A 14254-nucleotide genomic window follows, 5' to 3' on the forward strand; every position below is an offset into this window, starting at 1 on the left:
CAAGGACTGGGATTGTCTAGCTAAGGGGTGGGGAACCTATGGCCTTGAGACCTTTGAAATCCTTAATAAAATAAAATCATTTTACTAAGGGGATTTTGTCTATGAAGTTTGGATTCAGTCAAAGGGCCACACTTGAGGACCTAGAGAGCCACGTATGGCCTCAAGGCCACCCCTGGTATAGCTTTCTGTTCATAGTTGTATCCTCAGTGTTTAGCACCGTGCCTGGCACATAGTCAGTGCTAAATAATGCTAAATAATTTTCTTTCTTCCTTTCTTCCTTTCTTTCTTCCTTTCTCCCTTTCTTCCTTTCTTTCTTTCTTTCTTTCTTTCTTTCTTTCTTTCTTTCTTTCTTTCTTTCTTTCTTTCTTTCTTTCTTCTTTCTTTCTTCCTTCCTTCCTTCCTTCCTTCTTTCCTTCCTTCTTCCTGCTTTCCTTCCTTCTTTTCTTTCTTACCATCTCTAAAGGAAACTGAGTCCCAAAGTCTGACTTTCCCAAGTCCACTTTAGTAACAAGTAACAGATTAGATTCAAACCCATATATTCTAATTCCAAATCCACTGTTATTTCCATTGTATTACACTGCCTCTGAATATCACAAACAGAATTTCTTATCTGGGTATGAGTTCAAAAAAATGGTGTCTTCTAACTCAGAAGTTCTGTGATCTGTGATTTCAATTAATTGAACCAAAGTAAATTGATTGAACATAGAATCCCAGACAGAGCATGAATCCTCCTCAATCTCCCGTGGTTTACGGAGATCTAAGCAATGGCTCCCCTAACCTCACAACACTAATGAACACATCAATAGTGCATACCAATGGCAGCCTATTGTCAGTGTTACCTCCAGGATTTCAAATGATAGAACGTGGTGGGTCTCTCAGTACCACTGTCTTCTTGGATTTCCAGTCATTATCGCATCCTTTCAACCACCTGGGCATCTTTGAATCTGACCTGTTCTCCTTTTAGCTTCTGCTATAGTTTAACCTCATGTTCCTCATAACTAGATAACAAATCGCTATTTCCAAGAAAGGTGATTGTATTTCATAAGAAAATGGAATCACCAGATAAATGCAAAATCCCTCAAACACCACTATGTTCCTAGTAAATATGGTTTGCAAACATGGCCACCCTCTTTAGATGGGAAAGGTTACAGGGTGGAGGGTGAGAATCCACAAGAGAAGAGGGAATAAGACACATTGCTTGGAAAATGACTAGGTTTGTTGCATTTCTGATCTGCACTTGGATTTTTTTCCTAAAGGGACCAAACTGAAAAAAGTAAGAACAGCAATCTCTTACTTTTAAGAAACTGAAAACATAGAACCATCAAATTCTTCAATGACATGACCTTCTGAGTTAGGCTGCAGATGGCTTCTCTCAGCAGATGTGAACATCCCTCATCTATTCGTGGTAATTGTAAACATAATTATAATCCTCATTTGCAGGGCATTTCAAGTTGCTATTTCTGGCTACTGGGAAAAAGTTGAAGACATAAGAAACTTATATTTAAGATAGGCAGTAGAATGGATTCCATAAAGAACCACATTGAAATATGGAAGAACATTGCCTCAGTTGGGCACGGATAGGCTCCAGCGGGAAGTCCCCTTTCCCTAATCAGAATCACAGAATCTCAGACTTTAACGTAGTGCCTGACACACAGTAACTGCTTAATAAATGCTGATTAATTCATCGATTGATTAGGATGCTGCAGGACAGCGAGGCGGCACATTGGGCCTAGATTCAGGAAGACTTATACTTTTGCCTTCAAATCTGGTGTCAGGCATTTACTGACTATGTAACCCTGAGCAAGTCCCTTAATATTTTTTGCCTCAGTTTCATCATTTGTAAAATGAGTTGGAGAAGGAAAGAAACACTCCAGTATCTTTGCCAAGAAAACCCCAAATGGGGTCACAATTTACTGGACATGACTAAAAATGATGGAACAAAATGACTGGGACGAGAGCTTAGAGTCCACCTAATCCAATCTATACCTGGACATGCATTTCTTCTGCAATATTTCCTACAAGCAGCCATTCTAACTCTGCCAAAAAACCTCCAGTGAGTGAGAGGGAGTCACCCACCTCAGGAGGCTTCTGCTTCAGGACAGCTCTCCTAGTCAGGGAGATCTTCCCTGATATCAACCCTCAATCTGCCTCTGTAGCTTCCAGACATTTTTCTTCATTCTTCCCCATGAGGACAAGTAGGAAAAGTGTCATGTCTCTGCCATATGACAGCCTTTAAGGTACTTGAAGACAGCTTTCATACCTCTTAAAGTCTTCTCTTTTTTTGGCTAAAATTCCTCAGCGTTTCCAACTGATCCTTCCATGGAATGATTTCCCAGTTCTTCACCACCCTCACTACCCTCTTTTTGGTGCTCTCCTATTTGTTATTGTTTATCTGAAAATGAGCCCGTAAAGGAGTATAATACCATAGCTATGGTCTGAGGAAAGCAGATTACGGTAGGACTATCACCTTCCTCCACCTGGTCACTATGCCTCTCTCAGTGAAGCTTAAAGACACATTTGTTGCCGTCATTCAGTTGTTTCAGTCACGTCTGACTCTCTGTGACCCCATTTTGGGGGTTTCTTGGTAAAGATTCTGGAGTGGTTTGCATTTCTTTCTTCAGCTCATTTTACAGATGAGGGAACTGAGACAAACAGGGTTAAATGACTTGCCCAGGGTCACACATCTGGTAAGATTCTGAGGACAGATTTAAACTCATAAAGTTGTGTCTTCTTGGCTTTAGGCCAGGGTCTCTATCCACTGTGCCACCTACTTGCCTCTGCTTATTCTTAGGGAATAATTCTTTCTAAGCAAGGATTTAAATTTATCCCCATGATATTATGTCTTCTTACATTTGTCCCAGTTTTCTATTCTATAAAGATCTCACTTTGGAACTTGTATCTATATCCAACATTTAATGATCTCTCCTAATTTTTTATCATTTATAACTTTAAGAAGCAAGCCATCAATGAAGTTATCCAAATAATCAATATGTTGATAGTTCTGTGATCTCATCAATGTAGATATTCCCTCCAAGAGTTCTAATTAGAACCCATCCATGCCAGTATGCTCCATGTGACTCTTGGCTATATCCTCCCACAGGTCCTAAAGTCAGGCTATCCAACATGATGGTGTCTTCTTCAAAATCCTTTGATATTACATGGATACCAATGGTACAAAGCAAGCTGTCTGCTGATTACCCTTTACTTTTGCCTCATGACTATACTATCTCCCTCAGTTATACAGCTCCCTAATAATATCCTTTATCTCACTTCATATTCATAATCTTTCATGGGTCACACTTTACATAAAATTTAATTCCACAATGCATCTATCCATTACCCTAGAGATGACCTTTAACTTAATTCTTTGAAGTCTACAATTTACCAAACTTGATATATTCAGTACTGCAACCAAAAACTAAAACATCCAAAGACCTCATCACTCCTCTTCCATTTGTACTACCCTAGACATTTACCATGAACGATATGGAGCACACGTTTCCCTGATCTACACCTTTCTTAGTATTATTCACTGGAAGTTCATCTGACAAAAGTACCTCTTGTTACATTGTTCAAGGAATCTTGTGTGATTTTAGCATGCTTATGTTAAATAAAGTTGGAAGGGCTTCTTTAAATAAAACTTTTGCCACTGAATTAATTTATTTTGTAGTCAGTAAGAAATCTGAAATCTGAATGTGCTGTTCTTTGTACATTTCATTCAATTGTGTGACTACAAAGATATGATTAGATTGAGAATATCATTTGTGAAAGCCTGCATATTCTCTCTTCCATTCATCAAGGATATCCTTGGTATGGGGGTAATTTAGTTTCAGGAAATTTGTGCAGAGATGAGAAAGTAGGTGTATATGTCTTTAATTATGAATGATTTCTTGGTTGTCTTTCAAATATTTTTGTAGCAATAAGTCCCAAGATTATTTTCCAGTCCCTTGGTATCCTCCCTTCCTTCAGATTGTTTGAAAATCAAGCCCCCGCAAAATCCTTCACACTTTCTCTTCTGGAATAGACTCGCTCTGTTTGCTGATCTACTCCAGTTATTCTTGCAATCTTTGTTTCTTTGGGTTCCATTTCTTCTTCCTCACATAGCACATTGGGAACTGAGGTAATGAGTCTAAATGTGGTGCTTGCATTGCCATTAATGGAGGAAAGAATTTGTTAGAGAAATCTTTACAGATCTCTAGTTTTTGTTGTTCTCTTTCCAGTGTTGTTATTTAAATAACTTGGGATGAATAGCTCAATTGTATATCTTGCCAAGATTTCCAGAAACTGGTTTTCCCCTCCACTTTCTCATCTTGTTTTAAGAAACAATAATTCTCGTCATCTTTCACCATCCTCCATAAGATTTAAAAATTAATCATGTTCTGAAGAAAATGACTGTTGATTTTTTTTCAAAGCAGCATTATACGCAATTTAAAAAATTGGAAGTGACCTGATATCCAAAAATAGGGTAATGGCTAAATAAATGGCAGTATATTATAATGCCAGAACACAATAATGGGCCACAAATTCCTCATCTTAAAATAGAAAAGTTTTGACTAGATGATCTCCAAGGTCCCTTCCAGCTCTAAATTTATCATCTGTGATCTGTGATTGAATTAAGACTGACAACTATGAGGAATTCAAAGAAATTGGAGACTTGTGAAATAATGCAAAGTGAAAAAATCTAAAGCCAGAAGAACATAGTACATACTACAAATGACCATTTAAGAAGAGAAGTTAATAATTTGGAGACTCAAATTTTGTGCAAATTTGCTGGTAATTAAAATTAAATACTAATTGTGAATTAAAATTAATATAATTAATTTAAACATACTAAACACATTTAGTTAAATTGATATTCAATGTCAATGTCATGATACTTTTAAAAAATTAATTTACAATCAAATTCTAAACTACTGTCAACATTGGAAGCCCCATAACTCCTCTCTTGACAAGTAAATCAAATGTTTGCTGGCTTGATGAAGTTTTTAGGCATTTTTGGTCTCATTATGAGATTAATTTAAAGCAGCTAAACTTCCTTAGGAAATAGTGGTAGTCTGTTAAGTATTTGTTACTTTATCCATTATATTTTTGGATGTTTGTTATTTTATCTATTCTATCTAGAGCTGCATGCAGCTAGATGGTGCAGTGGAGAGAGTACCAGGCCTCAAATCAAGAAGAGAGTTCAAATCCAGCCTCATATACTTACTAGCTGTGTTACCCTGGTTAAGACATATAACTTCTATTTGACTCAGCTTTCTCATATCCAAAATGGGGATAATAATAGCATATGCCTTCCATGCTAGTTAATAATAATAGTTGTAAAATACTTAGCACAGTGCCTGACACATAGTATGCACCACATAAATGTTAGCTCTTATTCTTGACATTAAAATAGGTAAGATTTGAGTTCTCAAAACTGAAATCTGTATCTTCCTCATTTTAAAATAAATAATTGCCAAGCATATTTACTTGCTGTATTGGTATAAAATGCTATGCTTAAAATGAATATTTTTTGTGTTTTTTTTTTAAAGAGTTTATAACCAATTTGTAAAGAAGCATTGCCTGTGAAGGCCATATCGGCCCATCTGGCAAGTACATCTTGACAAGAGTTACAATTGAGATGGTCATTGGCTCCTGATCACTTAGTCTCTCCAACTGACAGTGAAATTGAATACAGTGAGTAGCAGAGACAGTGAGGTGATAGAGTAGTTCCATTTGTACTTTGTAAAGGGCCTACTTTAAGATATTGAGCATTTCGTGCTTTGGAAGAGGTGTGAGACCTTGAGTTGCTCACACTCTAACTTATCTGTAAGCATATCATAAAGATCTAAGGCTAAAAGTTACTCATTCCCAGCCTGTAAATGCCAAGACGTATCCTTATCCCATTGATCCTTTAGGGAGTAGGAGGAACTTCCTGATATATTATAAGGAAACCATCTGTTGTCAGGCTGAGGATCAAACACACTCTTTCTGAACTTTACAAAGCTAGCTAACTCTTAACAGCACTTTGACCAGAGTTTTGCAGGGGTGAAGGGTGAATGGAAATGCATTTGTTCACTCCTCCACCACGGCAATGTGCAGTGGAACAGAGTCTAACTATTAGTCTAGCTGTAAGTTGAGAAAGTCAGAGAACTATTGGGGTGGGGCAGGGGAGGAAAGGCTGCTCTGGCAGTAGAGAAAAGAGTCCAGCTGAAGAATTAAGTCAAGCTGTGGAAAATAGCACAGCCACAGAGGCCAGTGTAATAGCCAGCCTAGCCCAAAATGAGTGTCATGAACATACCATGAGAATTAGGGGGGGTTGGGGGGAGAGCTGAAGTACAAGAGGCATAATTTGCTTTTATCTCATGTGCTCCAGGATAGGATGCTTCCCCACTACTATAGTATATGTAGGTGGTCACTCTTCTTAATGGCAATGGGGATTCCTCCAAAGTTTACAGAGGAATACTATTGATGCTATGTCATTTAATGTTTTTCCATTGAGTTAACTGTGTCCATTTGCTGAGTATGAAAGGTAAACACACCAGTGGTAGCTCATGAGCTGTGGTTTTAATAGTGTACATGCAAAAGTAGATTGAACCTGTTATAGTAATACACACACACACACACACATGCACACACACACACACACACACACACACGCAAACACCCCAAAGCCCCAAACTTTAAGTGTACGTTGGAGGGGGGAGTCAAGAAAAAATACTATATGCACTTATACATTTAAGATTATGGAGAAGATAAATGTAAAATATTTACAGAAAGAGGAACTAGTAGGTGGAGAAATAAGGAAAGTCTTCATATAGATGTCACCTGGGAGCTGGACTATGAAGGAAAGCAGAATTTCAAGGAGGCAGAGAAGAAAGTGCATCTCTAAGGGCCCTTCCAATTGGCAATCTATTCTGACAATAAAAATATCACTCTCCTCCCCCTTTCTCTGAACTTTATTCATATCATAATGTTACTTAAGATTACACAGGCTTTGAAGGGCTGTCATGTTTTCCCTACCTGTAGTCTTCCCTCATCTGTATCTCAAATTTGAGATCTCTTCTTCCTCTATTGTCTCTCGTCATCATACACATCAAGACCAATCACTATTTTCCTAATTAAAATGACTACATTTGATCTGAGGAAACTGCAGGCGGAATGGGTCACAGCAGTTCCCACTTTGTGAGATTTCTTGCCCGGGTTGTCTTGGCAGAGAAGCAGACTCCTGGCCTCCTGGGGCTGGTGCAAGATGGAGCTTTCTGAATTGATATTTAATTGGTTTGAATATGTGAGGGCCACTGATATTCCATTTCATGCATTTAAATTACCTGAGTTTTTCTTATGGTTATGCCCTGAGGTGCATTTTTCTTGAAGGACATATATACATATGCATATATACATGCATACATACACATATATAAATATATATTATATATAAGCATATATACATACATAAACTTAATGAAACAGTATATAAATTTAAAATAAGTCGGCATTGACAAGAGCATTGTAAAAAATCTTGCAAGGGGGGAGCGGAGCCAAGATGGCGGAGTGAAAGCAGTGACTTCCTTGAGCTCTCCTCCAAACCCCTCCAAATACTCATAAAAAATGGCTCTAAACAAATTCTGAAGCAGCAGAACCCACAGAAAGACAGAGTGAAACAAATTTCCAGCCCAAGACAACCTGGATGATTGATCAGAAAGGTGTATCGTGCTGGGTGTGGGCGCGCAGGCCTCAGTGAACCTAGAGCAGGCCTCAGAGGACTGAATCGGGCAGCTGTGGAGGTTTCCAGACTCCTCAATCCACCAATGCCAAAAACAACCTAGAAGGGCCATGGGAAAAGTCTGTTTCTGTCAGTGCTGAGGAAGGAAGGAGGGGTCAGCTCCATTCCCCAAAAGTGTGGCCCTGGGGGGGGGGCAGCTGCTTCCCGAGCTTCTGGCCCACAGACTGAGGGGGAATTGAGTGGCTGATCAGGGAAGAATTGCAGGGATCTCTTTGCCAGTGCTGAGGCAGGAATCTCTTGCTTTGCCAGTGTTTGGATCTGGGTCACAGTTCTGGGCGGGCGGTGCTGGGGAGAGGAGGAGCACTGGTGTGGTGGAGCTTGTAGTGTCTGTGCAGAGAAACCCATCCTCACAGTTAACAGGACAGAAAGGAGTACTTGTAGTCACCCCTTATCATACCACCTTGGAAGAACTGAAAATTTACAGGTCCCTACAAGTATCTCTGAAAATGGTTATACAAACCCCCGAAGCTTAGGACAGTACATTCTCCACATTGGAAGCAGATTCTCCTTAACAAAGAGTTTAAAACTCAAGTAATTGGCTGGGATCATGAGCAAGCAGCACAAAAAGAGTCAGACTAAATTATCTTACTTTGGTGACAAAGAAGATCAAAATATACAACCAGAAGAAGACAACAAAGTTAGAGCTCCTACATCCAAAGCCTCCAAGAAAAATATGAATCAGTCCCAGCCCTTGGAAGAGCTCAAAAGGGATCTTGAGAAGCAAGTAAGGGAAGCAGAGGAAAAACTGTAAAGAGAAATGAGAGTGAAGCAAGAAAATCATGAAAAACAAGTCAACAGCTTGCTAAAGGAGACCCCAAAAAATACTGAAGAAAATAACACCTTAAAAAATAGCCTAACCCAAATGGCAAAAGAGGTCCAAAAAGCCAATGAGGAGAAAATGCCCTAAAAAAAAATTGGCCAAATGGAAAAGGAAGTCCAAAAGATTACTGAAGAAAATACTTCCTTAAAAATTAGAATAGAGCAATTGGAAGACAGTGACTTTATGAGAAATCAAGACACTGTAAAACAAATCCAAAAGAATGAAAAATTAGAAAACAATGTGAAATATCTCATTGGAAAAACAACTGACCTGGAAAATAGATCCAGGAGAGAGAATTTAAAAATTATTGGACTATCTGAAAGCCATGATCAAAAAAAGAGCCTAGACATCATCTTTCAAGAAATTATCAAGGAAAACTGCCCTGATATATTAGAACCAGAGGGCAAAATAGAAATTGAAAGAATCCACAGATCTCCTCCTGAAAGAGATCCCCAAAGGAAAACTCCTAGGAATATTAGCCAAATTCCAGAGTTCCCAGGTCAAGGAGAAAATATTACAAGCTGCCAGAAGGAAACAATTCAAGTACTGTGGAAACAAAATCAGGATAACACAAGATTTAGCAGCTTCTACATTAAAGGACCGCAGGGCATGGAATATAATATTCTGGAGGGCAAAGGAGATAGGATTACAACCAAGAATCACCTACCCAGCAAAACTGAGTATAATCCTTCAGGGGAAAAAATGGTCATTCAGTGAAATAGAGGACTTTCAAGCATTCTTGATGAAAAGACCAGAGCTGAATAGAAAATTTGACTTTCAAATACAGGACTCAAGTGGAACATGAAGAGGTAAACAGGAAAGAGAAATCATAAGAGACTTATTAAGATTGAACTGTTTACATTCCTGCATGGAAAGATGATATTTATAACTCATGAGACCTTTGTCAGTATTAGGGTAGTTGGAGGAAAAAAATTATATGTATGTATATTAGATAGATAGATAGAGGGCACAGGGTAGTTGAAGATTAAGGGGTCATATCTGGAGAATAAAATTAAGGGATGAGAGAGGATTATACTCAGAGAAGAAGAAAGGGAGAGGTAGAATGGGGTAAATTATCTCACAAAAAAACAAACAGAAAAGTCTCTTACAGTGGAGGGGAAACAGGGGAAGGTGAGAGGGAATGAGTGAATCTTATTCTCATAGGATTTGGCTTAAGGAGGGAATAACATACACATTCAATTGGTATGGAAATCTGTCTTACCCTATGGGAAAATAGGGGGAGAAGGGGACAAGAGAGCAGGGGGATGATAGAGAGGAGGGCAGATTGGGAAAGGGGGTAATCAGAAGCAAATACTTCTGAGGAGGGACAGGGTCAAAAGAAAGAATAGAATAAATGGGAGGGCAGGATAGGATTAAGGGAAATAGAGTTAGTTTTTCACAACATGTCTACTATGGACATGTTTCGCATAACTGCACATGTACAAATTATATTGAGTTACTTGCCTTTTCAATGAGGGTGGCTGGGGAGGGAGGAAGAGAGAAAATTTGAAACCTAAAGTTTTAAAAACATATGTTTAAAAAAATGTTTTCACATGCTACTGGGAAGTAAGAAGTACAGGAAGTGGAGTACAGAAGTCTATCCTGCCCTACAGGAAAATAAAAGGGGAAGGGGATAAGAGAAGGAGAGAGAGATAGAAGAGACAACAGATTAGGGGAAGGGATATTCAGAATGCATGCCATCTTGGGGTGGGGGAAGGGGGAGATGGGGTGAAAATTTGGAACTCAAAAACTTGTGGAAGTGAATGTTGAAAACTAAAACAAATAAATTTATATTTAAAAAAATCTTGCAAGGATACTTTGGATATGCTATAAATTGTTTAGGGAGAATAGCCATAGATTCTGGGGGTTTTGTTTGTTTGTTTGGGGTTTTTTTGGTATCTTTTCAATGTACGAAGTAGCTATTTTCTAAGTGTTCCAAGACTGAAAAAATGGTGAATATCCTTAGTTTCTGTATGTGAGAAAAACTATGACACAGCATGAAGTAATGGAAAGAGCTCTGGATTTAGGAAAGAAGAAAGGAAAGAAAGGAGGAAGGAAGGAAGGAAGGAAGGAAGGAAGGAAGGAAGGAAGGAAGGAAGGAAGGAAGGAAGGAAGGAAGGAAGGAAGGAAGGAAGGAAGAAAAAATGAGAGGGAAATAAAAAGTGAGGGAAGAAAGGGAAAAGAGAAGGAAAGGAGGAAGGAAAGGAGAACACAGTATTTATTAAGTACTTACTATGTGCAAAGACCTGGAAATACAAAATGAAAAAGCTGAATACTTCTTGCCCTCAGGGAGCTTATACTCTTCTAGTGGAAAACAACATATATTGGGGACTGGTGTCCAGGGAGGAGCAGTTTGGTCCCAGAAGTCACAGAAATAATAAGTAGATACCAATTAATTGATGATATTTTTAAAAGGATGTTAGTTTGAATCCACATTCTGAGAAAAAAAAATTACATCTTTATGGCAACATAATTGGTTTCCTCTATATCCCCAGGAATTTTATTCTATTCATCTAAAACTATTATTTTAAGGAGTCCATAGGCTTCACCAAACTCCAAAAGGTATCCATGACACAAAGAAAAAAAGTGTTAAGAGCCCTTGAGGGAGATGAGATGGTCTTTGTGTTTCCTTCCCTCTCTGAAGCACAAAGGGAGGATCATGACTCTACTCTGCATTAAGACTGGGTTGATGGTTGCTACAATCTTCAAATTATGAAAAGAGAAACACACATGGTTTCACAGTATTCAGAATTTTGTTTTTGACAAGAGAGAGCAAACAAGTAGAAACAACCAGCTATAAATGGAATGTGCAGCCCACAACTCATTATGCCAGGAAACTGTTCTGTGGAGACTAAGAGCAGGGCATCCAGATGAGAACAGGGATGGAGAGAAGCCTCAAAACTACCAGGAGATCGGCCAAAGGGAGAAACTATGGATGATTTGCCTCGAGGAAAGAAGACTTAGAAGGAGGCCTTCAAGCATGGAAAGGACAAGGAATTATATTTGTTCAATTGTCCCTTGGGGAATAGAATTAGCAGTGAGAAAAATTTAGACTAGATTTAAGGGAAAAAAGCAACACAATGACAGCAGAACAAAACCAAACCTTCCTAACAATTAGAGGTCTTTAAAAGTGGAGGGGAATGACCCCAATCATTGTGACTTCTCCCTCAGTGGACATCTACATGCAGAGGGTTAAAGGCCACTTGTCTAGCGTGTTAATGAAGGGATTCTTATTCAGTTATGAGTGGGTCCAAGTAGCTTCAGAGATTCCAGCGGAGAGGGTATGAGTAGGGATAAATCAGGCTTGTACCAATGAATAATACTTTGAACTTGACTACTCAAATTCATCAGTCTAATTTTTTACAGCCTGTCACCACCAAGCCAAATAGTTCAGGGCTGGCATCAGGCCTAGGGAAGTGGAAAGCCCAAATATTTCAACAAGATTAGTCTTAGAGAAAGATAACTTGAAGAATCACAAAATTTCAGAGCTAGAAGGGACCTCAGTGGCCTTCTAAGCCTTCCCTAACTGTATTTAATTTCATTGCCCTAATATCTAGAAATATGGGCTTACAGTCACTACTAGCCATAGTCTAACAAAGATCAAGAATTAAAATCTTGGGCAATCCATTTAATTAATGTCCTTGAAACTCACTTTTTCATCTATAAAATGACAGAGATGGGCAGAGAAGTCCCTTCCATGTCTAAATCTATGATCTTTTCATTAAATTGATCATATTCTTTTCCATGAAACACAATGCAAAAATTTAAGTATACACAAAATATTTGCAAAAAAGTAACATGGAGGCAGCTTGGTGACCTAGTGGATAGAGCGCTGGACCTGGAGTCCAGAAGACTTAAGCTCAAATCCAGCCTCAGACACTTACTAGCTGTGTGACCCTGGCTAAATCACTTAATCCTGTTTGCCTCAGTTTCCTCATCTGTAAAATGAGCTACAGGGGAAATGGCAAACCACTCTAGTATCTTTGCCAAGAAAACCCCAAATTGGGTCATGAAAAGAAGGACAGGTCTGAAAGAACTGAACAACAAACATGAAGGGTCTTTGTACTTCAGAGAGGCCATTGGAAGGCCAGAAGCAACTTCAGAAGTCAGTTATGGTAATCTTTTCATTGCATAGATAAGGATACTGAGACACATAGAGTCAATCAATAAGCATTTCTGTGAGTTTTTCATCATCCAGTTATGAAGCAGCAAAAATAAGATTCAAACCCTGTTTCACTGACCCCAGCTGCAGCACTTTTTTCACCTTCCCAGGGGTTTTTAGCTCTGTGTGTGTGGAGTGTGCATTTGTGTGTGGGGGTGGGTGTGGGGGGTGTGGGGGTGTGGATGTGGGGGTGTGATGGACCCCTTTGGCATTTTAGTGAAGTTTATCAGTCCCCTTCTCACAATAATATTTTAAATGCAAATTAAATATATAGGATTACAAAGGAAACAAAGCTATCGCAATATATTTTTTAAGTTTGTGTACCCCAGGTTAAACACTTCTCTATGCCCTGCTGCTTCCTATTAATAGCTTGAAAAGACAGTACATCTGCCCTTTTCATTGTTTTGTTATGCTTATTTTTTTTTAAGAAATGAAATAGGACTTTTTTTTCTTTTAACAAAGACTGGAGAATTACCGTTACTGAAGCAGGCTTAACTATGGGTAGAAATTTTATTAGGTTGTGAATTCAGTTTTATGGCTGTAAGCACCATCCTAACCTAACAACGATTCATTAAAATCAGCCCTTGGACCATAAATCACTTGGGTACTCATTTCTCTGGGAATAAAATTATCACACTGTTGGAATGAATGTGTGTATTCAAACCTAGTCAAACAGGAAGAAAGCAATGTACGGTGGATAGATGTATCCTCTGAAAGACTCCATTGTTGAGGTGATGGATTATCACCGTCATTCTTGCTAATTGGTGTTCTGGCTTTTCTAAGAATTCAAAACTTTGTAAATTGATTTGCAACAGAAGCAGAAAGCATTGATTCAGGGAAGCATTGGCAGCAGTTTTCTGAAGTGCCAGAACTAGATGTGAACAAGCTTCAGACTGTCTGTACAGGCAGTGAGGGAAGGAGGTCTAGCGGCACACCTTGCCAGATACAGGCAGATACTGGAGCTGACCCTCAGGGCCAGTCTATCACAGCTTCACTCCTCATCCTAACTCCCTGGCTTGGCATCTAAAGTCTTCCATGACCTGTCTCCATCCTTTGTTCCCAGGCTTATTGCCCATTGCTCCCCTTGGTACCCTCTAAAATCCAGTCAAATAGCTATTCTTAATATTCCCCACTCCCTGCATTCCTTGCACACCTCCAAGCCTTTGCACAGTCTGTTCTTCATGCCTGCAATGCCATCTGATTGCAACTCTGTCTTAGAATACCTAGCTTCTTTCAAAGCTCAGCCCAAGCCTCTCCTGATAGTGCCTCTCCATGGCCAACATCAATTTGCATTAACTTTGTATTTACCTATCTGTGTATGTACATGCTGCTTCCACAAATAGAATGAAAGCTCCTTGAGGGCAGGGCTGTTTCATCTTTATCTTTGTTCCCCCAAAGACCTTAGCTTAAAAAGGTCAAGGTCTCCCTCTGCATCTGGCCATCGCCAGTCATCCTGACTTATATCTTCTCACTGGACCCAGAAGGCTCTGGAGGAGAGAGTGAGGCT

The sequence above is a fragment of the Phascolarctos cinereus genome, unplaced genomic scaffold, assembly GCF_003287225.1.
Source record: "Phascolarctos cinereus isolate Bilbo 61053 unplaced genomic scaffold, phaCin_HiC Scaffold_2;HRSCAF=192, whole genome shotgun sequence".
NCBI lineage: Eukaryota > Metazoa > Chordata > Mammalia > Diprotodontia > Phascolarctidae > Phascolarctos > Phascolarctos cinereus.